This window comes from Gossypium arboreum, chromosome 7 (genome assembly GCF_025698485.1).
Source record: "Gossypium arboreum isolate Shixiya-1 chromosome 7, ASM2569848v2, whole genome shotgun sequence".
Lineage (NCBI taxonomy): Eukaryota > Viridiplantae > Streptophyta > Magnoliopsida > Malvales > Malvaceae > Gossypium > Gossypium arboreum.
This window is the reverse complement of record NC_069076.1, coordinates 32,666,635-32,684,957: the sequence shown is the minus strand read 5'-3', so window position 1 is coordinate 32,684,957 and position 18,323 is coordinate 32,666,635. Positions and strand designations below refer to the sequence as shown.

Here is an 18,323-nt window from a genome sequence, read left to right as displayed (position 1 = left end):
TCGACTTACCTCTCCATTGAATGGTCATGGTGGTTTGAGGAGTTTATACTCCTCATTCCTGCTATGAGTCTCATCAAAATAAGGTTTTAGACAGGTATTGGTTACCTTAAAAGTGCCGAACTTGGGATGACTTACCTCACTGTACTGAATGGGAAAATGCTAAGTACCGTAAGAGGAATTTCTTCATTTGGTTTGGCAGTGACAATGTAAGGATCTGCGGCATCTAATAAAACTTATCTCCAACCTTAAGTTGATTTGGAAAGGTATTGAGCTTGTTCTGGTGTAGTTTTGGTTTATCATGTGTTCTCTGTTTATGTGTCTGTCATTCATCTAGCTCCTCGATTTGTAGCTTTAGTTCTTCATGAATAGGTCCTCTACTATTGCTTGAAAATGGCTTATGTACTTCCTGCAAACTCATTTCCTGCAAAGTAGGTTGCACCATATTGTCAGTTTTAGTAGAATGGTTTAGACAATCACCTTTAATTTTCGATGTGTTGCTGGAATTGCGAGCTTGAAGGGTGATTGTTTCGTCTCCCACACGAAGTGTGAGCTCACCTGTGCCAACATCAATAATCGTTCTAGCAGTTGCTAAAAAGGGCCTTCCTACAATGAAAGGAGTGTTGCTATCCTTCTCTATGTCTAGAACAATGAAGTCAACAAGAAATATAAATTTATCGATTTTAACTAGCACATCTTCAGTAATACCCCTAGGAAATCTTATAGTTTTATCTGCTAATTGAATGCTCATCCTAGTCTGTTTGGGTTTCCCAAGACCTAGTTGTTTAAACATTTTGTAAGGCATGATGTTAATACTAGCCTCTAAATCAGCTAATGCATTATTAACATCTAAACTACCAATTAAGCAAGGAATTGTAAAACTCCCTGGATCTTTCAATTTGTTGGGTAGGTTATTCTGTAGAATAGCTGAGCAAACTACGTTTAGCTTCACATGCGAAGCCTCGTCCAACTTCCGCTTATTTGCAAAAAGCTCCTTTAAAAATTTCATTGTGTTTTGCATCTGCGATAGAGCTTCAATAAACAGTAAGTTAATTTGTAATTTTTTTAAGAGTTTAAGGAATTTACCAAAATTTTCATTTAAGTGGTCTTTCCTTGTTGCATTAGGGTATGGCACACGAGGTTTGTATTCTGTACTTATCGGTTTCTGCTCATTGTGGTCTACCTCACCTTTACAATTGCTTATCTCAATTTCTTGCCTTGGTTCTGGTTTAGGTGTGACTAACCCTTCCTCATTTTTACTAGTAATCGCGTTGAGTTGCTCCCTTGGGTTAGATTCTGTGTTGCTTGGCAAGCTACCTTGTAGTCGTTCAGAGATCAACTTTGCAAGCTATCCAATTTGAGTTTCGAGCCCTTGGATCGATGCTTGTTAATTCTTAAGTGTTGTCTCGGTATTCTAAAAATGAGTTTCTGACATCGATATAAACTTTGAGAGCATCTCTTCAAGGTTCTGCTTCTTTTCCTATTGGTAGAGTGGTTGTTAGTAGCCTGGAGGTGGTCTCTGATTTCCTTGGCCTCCCCATGAAAAATTAGGGTGGTTCCTCGAACCTGCATTATAAGTATTGCTATATGGGTTATTTTGGGATCTAGAGTTATTGTTACCCATATATTGGACTTGTTCCTCCTTGATGCTAGGGTTGAAGGGTTGATATTTTGTGCTTGCTCCTCCTCCATTCGAATTGCACCTCATCACTGGATGTACCTGAGTAGAACCACACAAACCATCAATCTTTTTATTTAAGAGTTCTACTTGGTTAGATAGCATAGTAACCGCATCGAGGTTGAAAACAACAGCTGCTTTTTTCGGCTTTGTTCTCATAACTTGCCACTGATAGTTATTCAATGACATCTTCTCAATAAATTCGTGAGTTGCCTCAGGTGTCTTATTATTGATAGTTCCTCTAGCGGCTGCATCAATCATCTGCCGAGTCGAAGGATTCAGGCCATTATGGAACGTTTGAACCTGTAGCCAAAGCGGTAACCCATGGTGAGGGCACCTTCTTAAAAGGTCTTTGTATCTCTCCCATGCATCGTAGAGTGTTTCTAAATCCATCTACACAAAAGAAGAGATATCATTACGTAATTTGGCTGTTTTAGCTGGTGGAAAATATTTTAATAAAAATTTTTCGGTCATTTGATCCCAAGTAGTGATTGACCCTTGTGGTAACGAGTTCAACCATTATTTAGCCTTATTCCTTAACGAAAAGGGAAACAACTGAAGGCGAATGGCTTCATCAGAAACGCCATTAATTTTGAAGGTATCGCAAAATTCTAGGAAATTTGCCAAGTGAGCGTTGGGATCCTCGTCCTGCAAACGATCAAATTGAACAAACTGCTGTATCATTTGAATTGTGTTAGGTTTCAGTTCAAAATTATTTGCAGCAATAGCAGGTCCAACTATACTTGACTTATTTCCTGTTAAATTAGGTTTAGCATAATCATACATAGTGCGTGTAGGAGGATTTTGATTAACAGCAATTGCAGGAGGTAGCGAATTTTCTTGGTTTTCAGCCATCTCCTCGGTTGTGGTTTGAATATCATTCTGTTGCTCATTCTCTTTGCATCTTAAGCTTCACCTTATTTCTTTTTGGTTTCTATGAACTGTGCGATCGATCTCACTATCAAAAAGTAATGGTCCTGACGGGTTTCTTCTAGTCATAAACTATAAGAACCTGCCCAAAAAAGGGAAAAAGAAGAATTAGTAATAAAAATTAGAATAAAATTTAAATTGAAGTAAAAGTAACTGGCTAAAGTAATAAAAATCGACTGTTCCTAATATCTTAGTTCCCCGGCAACGGCACCAAAAACTTGATACATGATATTCATGACAGGTTTTAAATATTTATAATGAATTGTTCTTAAAACTAACTATTATCACGATGAGGGCAAGTGTACCTATCGAACAGTAGTATAGCTTTAGCAAGACTGGATTGTCAAACCCAAATGAACTAAAAGTACTAGTAATGACTGTCTTTTTATTATCTAGCCTAAGAATAATGGGGTTTGTTTTAACTAACTAATTAACTAAACTAAGAATTCACAGAAATAGAATTGGGGAATTACTTTTGGAAAACTCGGTTGATTGAGACAATATCTAAGGAAAAATCCACCTAGACTTCACTTGTTATTTGACTCTGAATCGGATGATTTATTCATTTGACTTGATCCGTAAAAATCCCTAAGTTATATTATAATCTCTCTCGAGACTAAAAACATTTAACCCTAGGTTGAAGAATTGAAATCTCTTTCTAATTAACTCCCTAGGGTTGCACTAACTCGATCTATGGATCCCCTTATTAGGTTTCACCCTAGTCCAGCAAAATCTTGTCACCCTATCTCTAGGTGCGCAACTAGCTCCGCTTAATTATGATAAATGTACTCTTAGGCAGGGTCTATTCCTCCTCTGAATAAGAGCTTAACTTGAATCAATATCATGGAATATCAAAACAAGAATTAAGAACACATAATTAAGAACAAGTCAAATATTTATCATACAATTCAGATAATAATAACAAAATCTATCTTATGTTTCACTCCCCTTAGGTATTTATGGGTTTTAGTTCATAAATAAAAAGGTAAACATCTCAGAAGAATAATGAATACAAAACATAAAGAAAAGACCAAAACTCCTAAAGGGGAACTGAGGGGAGATCTTCAGTCTTGATGATGAATTTGGCTTCTGAGATGGATCAATTGTCTTTCCTTGAGCAGTTCCCTGCTTCCTCCTCTCTGTGTGTGTATTTATGGGCTTTAGAATGCCTACGAACCCTCAAAATTGGCCTTTTTTGAATTGGACTAAACTTGGGCTCAGTAGGAACACGCCCGTGTGCGAATGCTTAAGGCTGTGGTCAAGCTTGTTAAATATTCACGAGTGTGTGGTCCACCTGTGTGAGTCGTGCTCTGATTCTGCAAAATTGACATGTCTGTGTGGTCTGCCGGTGTGAGGAGGTCCAGGCCGTGTTGATTTCGTATGTTGGCCCATTTTTTCCATTTTTGGCCCGTTTTTTGTTCCTTTCACTCTCCTATGCTCACCTAATTATAAAACATGAAATTAAGGCTTTAGGAGCATCGAATTCACCAATTTTAAGGAAAAATCATCCATAAAATGTGCTAAGAATGGGATAAAAATATGTATGAATTACGGTTTATCAATCTACTATAAAATCGATTGATAGTGTAATAGATCTCTGACTAGCTTCCAACACGATCAAGCTTCCGATAATCTGTAAAGTAAAGGAAAAATAATTACGTATGCAATAAATGCTTAGTAAGCTCGTATAAACTTTAAACATAGCATTCAATTTCAATAATGAACCTTATAGGTTAAATATATACCTATTCCAACGCCTCAAGATTTATCGAACCATAAATAGAATCTCACAGTGGAATAAGTCTATCAGCACCACATATACTTATCATTCCTAGCATATTAGGATTTCATAAGACGTTGAACCCTTCCATTTACTTACTTTACATTGCATTTACTTACTTTAGCTTAAATAACAATAATGAACTAGGTATATTCATCCATAACTGTTACATCCCAAATTAGGGTCTAGTAGAAATAATTATTTTATGATTATTTGATGATATGATTTCATGTTTGTGTGAAATTTTCATGAAGAAATTCTATGCCTAAAGTGTCCAATTTGAAGTTAGAGACTAAATTGAATAAGTTGCAAAATATGTATTCTAGAAGCTTCAAGCATGAAATTGGATTGGATTATAAATTAGAAGGTCTTAGATAGCAATTTGACCGATTTTTATAATTTTGGACAAAAATGGGCATGAATAGGAAAGATTTGAAAGAAAGGCCTAAAGGGCATTTTTGTCATTTGGTTAATAAAAGAATAAAAAGGGAAAAATAAGTCAAAATTTGCTCATCCTCTCCAAGTGCTAGCCAAAATTTCCAAGAGCCATAGCTAGGTTTTGTTCAACTTTTCAATCTTGATTGAAAGTGCTCCCAGGCTCCATTTTTTATTTTTATTTTTATTTTTTACATTTTTGAGATCTTTGAAGCATGAACTACCCATTTCTAGTCATATTTTGAAGTAGGGTCCCATGTGTGACCCAAGTTTGATGTGTGTTTAACATCTTTTACTAGGTGATTTTTTATAGAAATGCATAAAAAGGGCTTATTTGTAAAAACATGTAAAAATGAGTGGTAAAAATGTGAAATAAAGGAAATTATGGGTTGATATGAGCATGGTATAGGTTCGGCTAGGCTTGGGTAACTAAGAAAATGCATGCATTTCATTTTACGAGCTTAGGGACTAAACTGTATATAAGTGAAAGGTTACGGGTAAAAAGGTAATTTTACCAAAGTATGAATTATGGGTCAATTCAAACAATGTATGTATTGAACAAGTTAAAGTTAGCATTATAGATCAAGAAAAAAGTGATTCGGGTCTTAATTTGGGGAAAAATAAAGTTTACGAGGATTAGGCTCATTTTTATCATTTTGTACCTTGGTAAGTTCATTTGCAAATTATGCAACATGTACCATACTTTAAATGCTTTAATATTTCATGTATGGTAAGTATATATAATTAATGTGATGTTGTACCATGTGTAAAGCTTTAATTTTATTATGAATTATGTCTTGATTGTTCCATGATTATGTGATTGGTGCTATGGATATTGAAATCGACATTACGAGCAAGTTCAACAGAAATATGATATCGAAGAATCCCGTTTGAACCTTAGGAATAGTTTAGGATACAAGTGACATGTCACTAGGAATGTAACCCCAAAAAAATATAGGACCTTTAATTTTTCATGTTTGGTATGGTGGCTAAGTGATTTTGGCGTCTTTGAGGGTGTCTGGAAGTCTTGGGTTCAAGCTTTGGCTTTTTCAAAATTTTTGTTTTGTTCTTGAAAGAACTTGGACAGTGGCACCTAGGCTTTATGAGTAATCGTGTTTGATTGATGACACAAAAAGCCTTATGGCTTGGTGGCAAGTGGCGTGATTTGGCAACTGTGAAGGCTGGGGTTTGAATCCCATGGTAGGAAAGGGATGATTATTTTGCTACTTGGGAAGGCAAGAGTTTGAAGTGGTTTCAAACTCTGCTGCGTGAGAGTTTGAACTGGTCTTGGTGTTTGTTATGGAGGATATCAAGGAGGGATAAGGGGAGAGATTTAGGGAGATTTTCAAGGAGTTTAAAGTGTGAGAGGAGTGTAGCCGAAATTAGAAGTTGTGGGTGCCTATTCAATCATGCCACTTAGTGCCGAATAGGTTTTGTTCATTTGAGTTTCGACATTTGCTCCTTCCCTTCTTTTGGTTTTGTACAATTTTGGTAGTTGTGGCATATTTTGACAATTCGGGTTTTTTCTTTTCATATGTAGTTTTCGTTTGTTTTGGTGAAGACAAGAAAATAGGTGTCGAACCCTTTTGTGGAGACCTTTCCCTTTCTTCTTCATCTTTCTGCTCTATTGAATTGGTATTCTTCTCCTCCCTTCTAAACTAATTACTTTAGGCCATCTGTAACACCCCAAACCCGGCCTGGATGTTATGACCGGATCTGATGCGCCACATTGATGCGTTCAAAACACTTAGTTTGGAAAAGCTGAGTTGGTGTTGTAAAAGACACTTTTAAAAGTAAGTTAAAGTGAATGGAAGCTGCGCACTGTAGGAAACCAGAAGAAGAGGAGGTGAGTCCGTCGGACCGCTTAAGTACCAAGCTCTCTTGGATCCAATCCTAGACATGCACACCGCCATTGCCACACTCTAACATCTCGTATAATTTTGAGAAAACCGTTTGATTATGACCACTTAAGAAAATGATTAAGGTTGCAAATCATTTGCTTAAAATATTTATTTTCTTGGGAAAACATTTACTTTATGAAACTTTATGCGTCATCGTGATCTTTTTAAAAACAAGTAGATTTTATAAAACGAACCCTAGTGCTAGCCAGTTTAATAATCCCCACAATAAAAGTAATTAAAAATAGCGGCCTTATTACAACTTTAAGCATAATAAAAAAAATAAAAAAAATAAAATAACCCAAATTAAAGGCTAAACTTCTTTAAAATCGGCAATTAATCTTCATGGCCACTCTGAATCCCGCCCAGCTCCAAGTCCACCAATTCTAGGGCTCACCTGCAAGGATGGAAGAGGAAGGGGGTGAGTTTGGGAAAACTCAGTGTATACAGAAACCCATCCAAAGCCCAATTCAGCTCGAGCCCATTGGGCCTAAGCCCTATTCAGATAACAAGACACAGAGGTCAAGCCCTTTTCGAATCTGATAGCAAGGCCTTAGCCCTTTTACATAACAGTGTGGCCCATAGGCCCGATTCAAGAGCATGAGTAACAACAAGAATAATGAATGCAAGCCTATCCGGGAGACTACTCAACCCACCTACCGCTACACCGCCTGCACCAACCCTACACACCATGTGGGAATATCTCAACCCACCCAAATTTACACACACAGCTTGCAAAGCAGCACTCAAATTCGATCGATTGAGGCAAAGCCTCCAAGACGTGGATGAACCACTTTCAAGACTTCCTCCATTAATACCCCAATCCCATGCAACAGATATTAATAAATGCATATCATGCAAAATACAGTAGTAATCAATCAAGCGGTTCACCAATTTAAAACCCTAGAGGTATATCGGTAATTTTGCTCTTTAGGGGTAATTTGGTAATTTTGCTCTTTAGGGTAATTTCGTGATCTACGCTCATTGCACAAGCTAATTCAGTAATTTTATCAGTTTTATGCAATTTGATTCCACCATCTACCTAATGAGCTAATTTGCCCATCTCTTACCCATATTGGTCCGTAAGCCCATTGGGCCCGCTTTTGGCCCATCGAGCCCTTTTTCCAAATACGCTAAAACGTCACGCTTAACGTGCTTACCACCTTGCGGTACCAGATCTAACAATTACTCTATGACTTGAGAGCATTCGCATACCCACATGACCATGAAATGCCGGATTTGGCATTTCGCTTTTAATTGAACTAAAGAAGGGTGTTCGGTACACACCGCTTTCATGACGATCGCTCATGAGATCCCTTACGATGTCCTACAATTATTCATCACCATTTTAGCATACAAGTTATGCTTAACAAACTCAAAATCCACCCTACCTTATTCACCAAAGAACCCTTATTGACCATAAGTTGCTTACCTTCACAGGTCCAATAATACGATTCAAGCTTATCCAAGTCGATACTCCAAGCCTCATTGCTCCTCCAAAGTTGTCTATATCACACAGTCCAAGTCGGTCACTTGCCCACAAGGGCAAAATAGTCATTTAACACCCTAGGGGCAAATGGTAATTTTACCCCACAAGGGTATTTCAGTAATTTTACCCTACAGGGGTATTTTAGTAATTTTTCAAACCATGGGTATTTTGGTAATTTTATAAACAAAGGGTATTTTAGTAATTTTACAAACTAGGGGTATTTTGGTGATTTTATAAACCAAGGGTATTTTGGTAATTCTGTAAATTGAGGGTAAAACGGTAATTTCTGTAAATCGGAGTACTTTGGTAATTTTACAAGTCGAGGGCATTTCAGTAATTGGTAAACTAAAGTATTCTAAACATGGATAACAATACGAATGGGCCTAAAGCCTATTCTCGGCCCAAATGGGCCCACACGCTCGTGTGGCCCTTTTAGCCCAAACCTAGCCACAGATATTCGATTCACCTAGCCTAGTCCAATATTTACTACACAATCAAACAACTTATCCAATTGGGCCCGTAGGCCCATTGGGCCCACATGGCCCCTTTCGGCCCATCGCAGCCCGAAGTGGCAATCCAACAACAAGAGTAGTGATAAATACACACCTGATAGGAGACTGGAGTTAATCCGCGCTCCAAGCACTTTTAGCCGATGCCCAACCCAAACGAGCTCGCCATAACGCGAAAGGATCAACCAAGAAAGGTACCTTTGCTCTCCTCATAGTTCTCTCTATTTAAAGCCACCAGCATCCACTCCTATGTTAGCTTACCGATGTGGGATCCTCCATCATCGAGTTTAAATTCAACACCAACTCTTGCCATCCCAACATAGCAAAATAATCAACCTTTGCATGCCAAGGATTCAACCAAAGTCCTCCTATATGCCAACTCACGCCATCACCACTAGGCCACCAACTCATTTGTGTCATAAATCCAACACATTAAACTTTAAAGCGCACCTACTTGCTTCTAGATTTATTGAAAAGAAAAACCAAAATATATTGCAAGAGCCAAGACTTGAACCTTGGACCCTTGCTTCCTCTATGGCGTCACTTCCTTGTCCCCTAAGTGGCGCCACCTTGCCACTACACCACACTCCTTTTTGTGTCACAATTTCTCCAACAATATTCTTAAGGCCTACCTACTACACCTGTGGTTTGATCTACCTTAAATTTTTACTAGAGTCCGTGTTTGAACCCAAGACTTCTCCAACACTTCTCAAGACACTTAACCACTAAAATAAGCCTTCATTAACAAAATTTACATGCACAACAAAATATTAAAAGCGCCTTCAACCGCTCCCATGCTCAAGGCCCAAAACTTCTAGGCCCAAATTGTGGTGTTACAACTCTACCTCCCTAAAGAAATTTCGTCCTCGAAATTTCCATTTAACAGGGTAGTCATCTAACATCTACCCCACTATGCTACCGCTGCTCACTCTGATCTAAATAATTTTAATACGACGCAGAACAACTAATTACCGAAATAAAGAAACGTTTATCAAGCACGCATTCAATTCGTAACACACACTTAAATAGGATAAACTTGGCAATCCCGAGCTCGATGCTCCTTGGACCCACATCTAAAGCATCCTCCCATCTTCCTAAGGTATTCACCAGTATGACGCCCGTTGCAGTCTTTGCAGGTTGGAAAGTTTGGTCGTGCCTTAACATGTTTCACAGAACGAAGCTTGGTCTTCTGAGAACTAGAATCCTTTCTCTTCTTACACTGCAAGCACCCCGCTTGAAACATTTCCCTAATTTCCTTAACCTTGGTCTCCAATACTTCCTCTACCACTTTCCTTACTAACTCGGCCATTGCCTCAGTACCAAGCTCTGAGTTACCGCTATTCAAGTTGGCGGACTTTTCTTACCCTCAAAATCCATATCAATACTCTACATTACCAAGACACATCTCAATTAACTACAAAGATCTCAAAATTTTACTATTTATTCACATGTCTTATGCAGAGATAGTATTTTCAAGTTTCTATTTTCACAGAATCATAGCCTAGCTACAGTCTCAGTATTCTAGAGTTTTTAGGGTTGCCCTAGTTATAATGTCATGATATGGTCTCAGTTCTATCTACAATAATATCTTAATACAGTGTAATATGAGGAACAGAAATACTTACAGACTTGGTGCCGGGGATTCAGTGTGCCACTTCTTTATCAGTCCATAAAAACCCATGTTTTTGTTTACCAAAAATAAAAAGATTTCATTTGAAAACACTTTTTTTTTTAAAACTATTGATTTAACCTCGTTCAATAGAAAAAATTTGAACATTTTTGAAAAACCTATAGGAAAAAATTTTTTTTAAAGATTTTCGGACCCGATCCACAGCCGAGTTGTTGTAACCAGGCTCTGATACCACTAAATGTAACACCCCAAACCCGGCCTGGATGTTATGACCGGATCTGATGCGCCACATTGATGCGTTCAAAACACTTAGTTTGGAAAATCTGAGTTGGTGTTGTAAAAGACACTTTTAAAAGTAAGTTAAAGTGAATGGAAGTCTGCGCACTGTAGGAAACCAGAAGAAGAGGAGGTGAGTCCGTCGGACTGCTTAAGTACCAAGCTCTCTCTTCGGATCCAATTCTAGACATGCACACCGCCATTGCCACACTCTAACATCTCGTATAATTTTGAGAAAACCGTTTGATTATGACCACTTAAGAAAATGATTAAGGTTGCAAATCGTTTGCTTAAAATATTTATTTTCTTGGGAAAACATTTACTTTGCGAAACTTTTGCGTCATCGTGATCTTTTAAAAACAAGTAGATTTTATAAAACGAACCCTAGTGCTAGCCAGTTTAATAATCCCCACAATAAAAGTAATTAAAAATAGCGGCCTTATTACAACTTTAAGCATAATAAAAAAAATAAAATAACCCAAATTAAAGGCTAAACTTCTTTAAAATCGGCAATTAATCTTCATGGCCACTCTGAATCCCGACTCCAAGTCCACCAATTCTAGGGCTCACCGCAAGGATGGAAGAGGAAGGGGGTGAGTTTGGGAAAACTCAGTGTATATAGAAACCCATCCAAAGCCCAATTCAGCTCGAGCCCATTGGGCCTAAGCCCTATTCAGATAACGATTACACGTGAGGTCAAGCCCTTTTCGTATGATAGCAAGGCCTTAGCCCATTTTTACATAATAGTGTGGCCCATAGGCCCGATTCAAGAGCATGAGTAACAACAAGAATAATGAATGCAAGCCCATCCGGGAGACTACTCAACCCACCAACCGCTACACCGCCTGCACCAACCCTACACACCATGTGGGGAATATCCAACCCACCCAAGCTTACACACCACAGTTGCCAAGAACGCTGCTCAAATTTCAGTCAGTTGAGGCAAAGCCTCCAGTACGTGGATGAACCACTTTCAGTACTTCCTCCATTAATACCCCAATCCCATGCAACAGATATTAATAAATGCATATCATGCAAAATACAGTAGTAATCAATCAAGCAGTTCAGCCAATTTAAAACCCTAGAGGTATATCGGTAATTTTGCTCTTTAGGGGTAATTTCGGTAATTTTGCTCTTTAGGGGTAATTTCGTGATCTACGCTACTGCACAAGCTAATTCAGTAATTTTTATCAGTTTTATGCAATTTGATTCCACCATCTACCTAATGTGCTAATTTGCCCATCTCTTACCCATATTGGTCCGTAAGCCCATTGGGCCCGCTTTTGGCCCATCGAGCCCTTTTTCCGAAATACGCTAAAACGTCACGCGAACGTGCTTACCACCTTGCGGTGCAGATCTAACAATTACTCTATGACTTGAGAGCATTCAGATACCCACATGACCACGAAATGCCGGATTTCAAAGATTTCGCTTTTGCGAATTGAACTAAAGAAGGGTGTTTAGACACACTGCTTCATGACGATCGCCATCTTGAGATCCCTTACGATGTCCTACAATTATTCATCACCATTTTAGCATACAAGTTATGCTTAACAAACTCAAAATCCACCCTACCTTATTCTACCAAAGAACCCTTAATGACCATAAGTTGCCTACCTTCACGGGGTCCAATAATACGATTCAAGCTTATCCAAGTCGATACTCCAAGCCTCATTGCTCCTCCAAAGTTGTCTATATCACACAGTCCAAGTCAACACTTGCCCACAAGGGCAAAATAGTCATTTAACACCCTAGGGGCAAATGGTAATTTTACCCCACAAGGGTATTTCAAGAATTTTACCCTCTGAGGGTATTTTAGTAATTTTTCAAACCATGGGTATTTTGGTAATTTTATAAACAAAGGGTATTTTAGTAATTTTACAAACTAGGGGTATTTTGGTGATTTTATAAACCAAGGGTATTTTGGTAATTCTGTAAATTGAGGGTAAAGCGGTAATTCTGTAAATCGGGAGTACTTTGGTAATTTTACAAGTCGAGGGCATTTCAAGAATTGGTAAACTAAAGTATTCTAAACATGGATAACAATACGAATGGGCCTAAAGCCTATTCTCGGCCCAAATGGGCCCACACGCTCGTGTGGCCCTTTTAGCCCAAACCTAGCCACAGATATTCGATTCACCTAGCCTAGTCCAATATTTACTACACAATCAAACAACTTATCCAATTGGGCCCGTAGGCCCATTGGGCCCACATGGCCCCTTTCGGCCCATCGCAGCCCGAAGTGGCAATCCAACAACAAGAGTAGTGATAAATACACACCTGATAGGAGACTGGAGTTAATCCGCGCTCCAAGCACTTTTAGCCGATGCCCAACCCAAACGAGCTCGCCATAACGCGAAAGGGATCAACCAAGAAAGGTACCTTTGCTCTCCTCATAGTTCTCTCTATTTAAAGCCCGACCAGATCCACTCCTATGTTAGCTTACCGATGTGGGATCCTCCATCATCGAGTTTAAATTCAACACCAACTCTTGCCATCCCAACATAGCAAAATAATCAACCTTTGCATGCCAAGGATTGAACCAAAGTCCTCCTATATGCCAACTCACGCCATCACCACTAGGCCACCAACTCATTTGTGTCATAAATCCAACACATTAAACTTTAAAGCGCACCTACTTGCTTCTAGATTTATTGAAAAGAAAACCAAAATATATTGCAAGAGCCAAGACTTGAACCTTGGACCCCTTGCTTCCTCTATGGCGTCACTTCCTTGTCCCTAAGTGGCGTTACCTTGCCACTACACCACACTCCTTTTTGTGTCACAATTTCTCCAACAATATTCTTAAGGCCTACCTACTACACCTGTGGTTTGATCTACCTTAAATTTTACTAGAGTCCGTGTTTGAACCCAAGACTTCTCCAACACTTCTCAAGACACTTAACCACTAAAATAAGCCTTCATTAACAAAATTTACATGCACAACAAAATATTAAAAGCTGCCTTCAACTGCTCCCATGCTCAAGGCCCAAAACTTCTAGGCCCAAATTCAGGGTGTTACACCATCAATCCTCCTCTTGGTGCTTGACAGATTATTTGTAATATCTCGAATTAGGGCCTAATCGGAATAGTGGTTTTGTGACCACAAATTTGAGATAGAAATAATTATTTTATGAATATTTTGAGGTCTATGATATGATTGCATGATTGTGTGAAAATTTCGTGAAGAAATTCTCTGCATAAAGTGCTTAATTTGAAGTTAGGGACTAAGTTGAATAAGTTGCAAAACTTGCATTCTAGAAGTTTCTAGTATGAAATTGCTTTCAAATATTAATTATGAGGTTTTAAATAGCAATTTGACCAATTTCAAAGTTTATGGACAAATATTGGACATGAGTGGAATTTTTGGAAAGTTTAGTAGTAAGGGCATTTTGGTCATTTAGGGGTAAAATGAATTAAAATACAAAATTAAAAGCCAATTTTGCTCATCTTCTTCACCATGGACGTGTATACCAAGTGATACTCCATGGCTAGGGTTTCCAAGCTTCCAAGCTCTATTTTAAGTCCGTTCTAGCCTCGTTTTTAATGATTTTTACGTTTTTGGAGTTCCGGTAACTTGATTTAGCTTATGCTAGCAATAATTCAACCTAGGGTTCATATTTGGAAAAATACCCGTACGTAAAATTTGTGTATTTTGGTGTTTTATGATAGAATATGAGGTTTTAAATTATGTTAGACAACTTGTGCTACTCGATTTTAATTGAAAACGAGCAAAAGGGCTTAATCGGCAAAAATACCTAATAGTCATAAGTACATGTTAGAGTGAGAATTTGATGTCGCCATAGAAGGGAAAAATGATCAGCATGTCATAAAACATAAGAAAATAGGATGAAGTTTAATTTTTGAACCTTGGGGCAAAAGTGCAAATATGCAAAAGTTTAGGGGTCAAAATAAAAATTTTTAAAAATATGATTTTTGGACCCATATGAATAGTGTGACTAATTATTAGGCTAAATGTGATATTATAGATGAAGGAAATCGAGATTCGGGCTTAAATTGAGAAAGTGATAAATTGCTGTTTCTGGATCGAGGTAAGTTCATATAATAATAATAATGCAATGTTATGTTTGAATTATATTTCTTACTATTATTGCATATATTTTATGATTTAATATATTGGAAAAGTTGATGGAATGGTGTTTATGATGTGGAAATATGACATGAAAGAATGTTACATGAAATGCAAGAAAATAAAGATACATGACAAGTGATATATGAAATATGTGATATATGTTATGTAAATTCTTAAAAGCTGATTTGATATTTGAGTTGTGGCTTATTATACTGTGAATGGACAATTGGTACTATGGATAGTGAGATCGACACTTCGAGCAAATTCGTACATAAATAATCTATCGATTCTTTTTATGTTATTATATTTTGATATCATATGAAATGTGGCTGCCTATCAAATGGTTATTTGATGTAAATTATGAATTTAAATTGATTACGAACAATTTAGTAAAATGTTGAAAAGTGAGGAATTTCCCGATTGAACCTTCGGAATAAAAATAATACGAATGATCTATTGTGAGGTCGCTTGTGTAGTATTAAGTTCAGACTACTATGCGTACCCGAAAACTGTGATCACGTGTGTAGTACTAAGTGCAGGCTACTACGTGTATTAGATGGTGAGGTCACATGTGTAGTACTAAGTGCAGGCTACTACGTGTACCAGACTGTTGGTCACATGTGTAGTACTAAGTGCAGGCTACTATGCGTACCAGATAGCTTCGGCTACAAGTGTGGAAATGGGAAAATGTGCAAGCAATTGTGTATCTGTTATTATTCCGATGAATTCAACGGGAAATCGATTAAATGAAAATACATGTGAAAGTGATTATGTGATGAACAAGTGCAAGTATATGTTTATCTGAATTTATGAGCAATATGCTCAATATTTGAGCGAACCTCGGTAAAATGGAATGGATTAAGTGAAATTGTGTAAAAGTGAACTTTAGTAGTAAAATAGTATTAGACAGCAGCAGTGCATGACTTTGAAAATTCACCAAAAATTGTGTAAGTTGAATTAAATTTAAAAAAATAATGTAAATAAAGCTTAATGAGTCTATTTTCACATGAAAGAAACAAAGGAAGCAAAAGAATTCTATATTGTGTGATATTTGAATTCTTGTGAAACAGGGTCTGAATGAATTCGAGATCCCCTATTCTGACTTTAGAAATTCACCATAAATTGTAAATAAATTATTGAGAGTCATACCTTACAGTCATGGATTCCTTATTGAATCTAATTTTAAGGGAAACAAACGGCATGGTCGTTGGAATTCTGTATAGGGAGAAATTCGGTTCGGAGTGCACAGGGGTCAGAGTAGTCATACCCTGAAACAGGGGAGACTTTAACTAATAAACTGTACTAAATGGCCTGACCAAAAATTCTAGAAAAAAATTAGTAAGTAGACATATGAGTCTAGTTTCATATAAAATTTACAGAATTGGATTTCGAGTTTGGTAACTCGAGATATGATTTGTTTAACACTGGGACTCCAGAAAACAGTCTGTCCTGAATATGTGTAGTTGTAAAATTATAGTGTTTTATCTTGAAAAGCATGGTAGAATTTGCTTATTATTTTCATATGAACTTACTAAGCGTAAAGATTACCCATCCTTTCTATTTCTTTACTATTGGCAGGTCGGCTCGGGGTTGGAGATCGTCGGAGGCAAAATCACACTATCAAACTATCATTTTTGGGAAAATTAATTCAAATATTAGAAATATCAAGTGAGTGGCATGTATAGGAAGTTGGTTTGTGATATGTATTTTTATTATGATTTTGACCATACGTGTCGACCGCATTGAGTTATCGTATAAAATCATGAGATGTGGCCCTTATCCATTATGGTTTATAAGTTTAATTAATCGTGCCATGTCCTATGTTTTGATGTGATGATATAGTTAGCTTTGTTTGTTATGCATGTGTTCGAAAAGTTTTGAATTAAATGAAATTTTATGGCCCGATTTTCGTCTATGTGTATTGTTAAGTCTGGTAATGCATCGTACTCTGTTCCGGCCTTGGATACGGGTAAGGGGTGTTACATTATTGCTTTCTCAAATACCCCATATTGCCTTACTTCTCTTTACATTTTTTTTTTGCCAAACCCTGCTATCAAAATTAGCATTCTCTTTGCCAAAACTTCTTTCCCCTTTCTTCAAACATTTCCCTATTTCTTCTATTCATTTTTTAAATCTCTGTGTTACCCAGTTGGTTTGATTGGTCAAATTTTGTGCTTTTCTGCTAGTGGTAGGTATATCGTGTAGTGGTTGTCAACCCTGTTTCTTTATTACTTCTCTACAGCCGAATAGCCATTCTCTCTTAATTCTTTGTATTTGTCGAATGGTGACTTCTTTTTCTTTGATGCATGTTCGTGGGTTACAGATATCACTGAGGAGCGAAGGGTGCAGAACATTCTAGAGACATCGGAACCCTGTTTCCTAATACTTAGGTAGGCTAATTATTCCTTGTTCTTAAAAGTGTTATCTTTAGTGGCGTAGATTACTTTCTAATTAGTTCTATCTATTAACCTATCATGTATGCAGTTAAGTGCCAAGATCTAAGAGATCGACCGTTACTAATCTAGACATAGTTGGCCACCTTTTTTTCAATCAAGGTAAGTAGAAGAGTTGGGTTAGAGATTTGCTGTTGCGATTTATTGTAGTGGAGACTAACTAAATGTTAGATCAATTGTAGGCTTTGGACTCATAAGGGATTCTCTCACTTTCACAAATCAAGGTATGTAATCGTACATCCAAACTTTTGCTACTGTTAAGCTGTTGGAAAAAGGTGTGTAGTCATACCACTATGTTACTGTGAATCGGCGAAAGCTGAAAAGCTGAGACCTCAGCTTTTGAAGCCTCACGAGCATGCGAGCGCTCATGGGGTAAATCGAGCCCACAAACTATGGGCGACAAATAATAGAGGCCACCACGAGTGTTCTCTTAGGCTTAGGCCATTATGGTTCTCGTTGGGCCGAGATGGGCCGTGTGAGCCCAATGGGCTTGTGGGCCCTACATGGATGAAATTTGCGGTAAGTGACAGATAATGGAGTAGGCTATGGTGGTCGTATAGTCGCTATTGGATTTGGGCTAAATGGGCCACACGAGCGTGTGGGCCCATTTAAGTCGAGTAATAGGCCTTGGGCTATTTATACTATTTTGGTCGTTGGGCTATTTGAGTCATTCGAGACGACTGTAGACCTTTTGAAGGGTCTTTATCTGTATTGAGACCTCAAAATAAGGCAAATGGCTAAAATACCCCTGAGGGGTAAAATTACTATTTTACCCCTAATCAATGAAATGACCATTATACCCCTAGTGGTAGGTTAATTGATGTGTACTTTGTAACACCCCGTACCTGATACCGTTGTCGGAGTCGAACACGAGGTGCTAACAGACATAATTCATTTATTTTACAAATCCATTTTAAAATTTCGCACAAAGTGGCTATCTGCGTCCTTTGTCACCTTAAAAATCATATCTTGAGTTCCAAAACTCGAAAGGCAGTTTCGTAAATTTTTCCTCAAACTAGACTCATATATCCCTATAAAAATATTTTTCTAGAATTTTTGGTCGAGCCAATTAATACATTTTATTAGTTAAAATCTCCCCTATTTCAGGGTTTGGCTACTCTGACCTTTATGCATTACGACTTAGATATCTCCTTG

General features: G+C 37.7%; 1 non-coding gene across 1 annotated transcript; it reads left to right on the top strand.

The window, feature by feature from the left end:
- Positions 1 to 1,994: 1,994 nt before the first annotated feature.
- LOC128296167 (small nucleolar RNA R71) lies at positions 1,995 to 2,101 on the top strand. Its single transcript, XR_008286715.1, has one exon. It is a non-coding gene; the product is annotated as a small nucleolar RNA R71 (small nucleolar RNA).
- Positions 2,102 to 18,323: the final 16,222 nt, after the last annotated feature.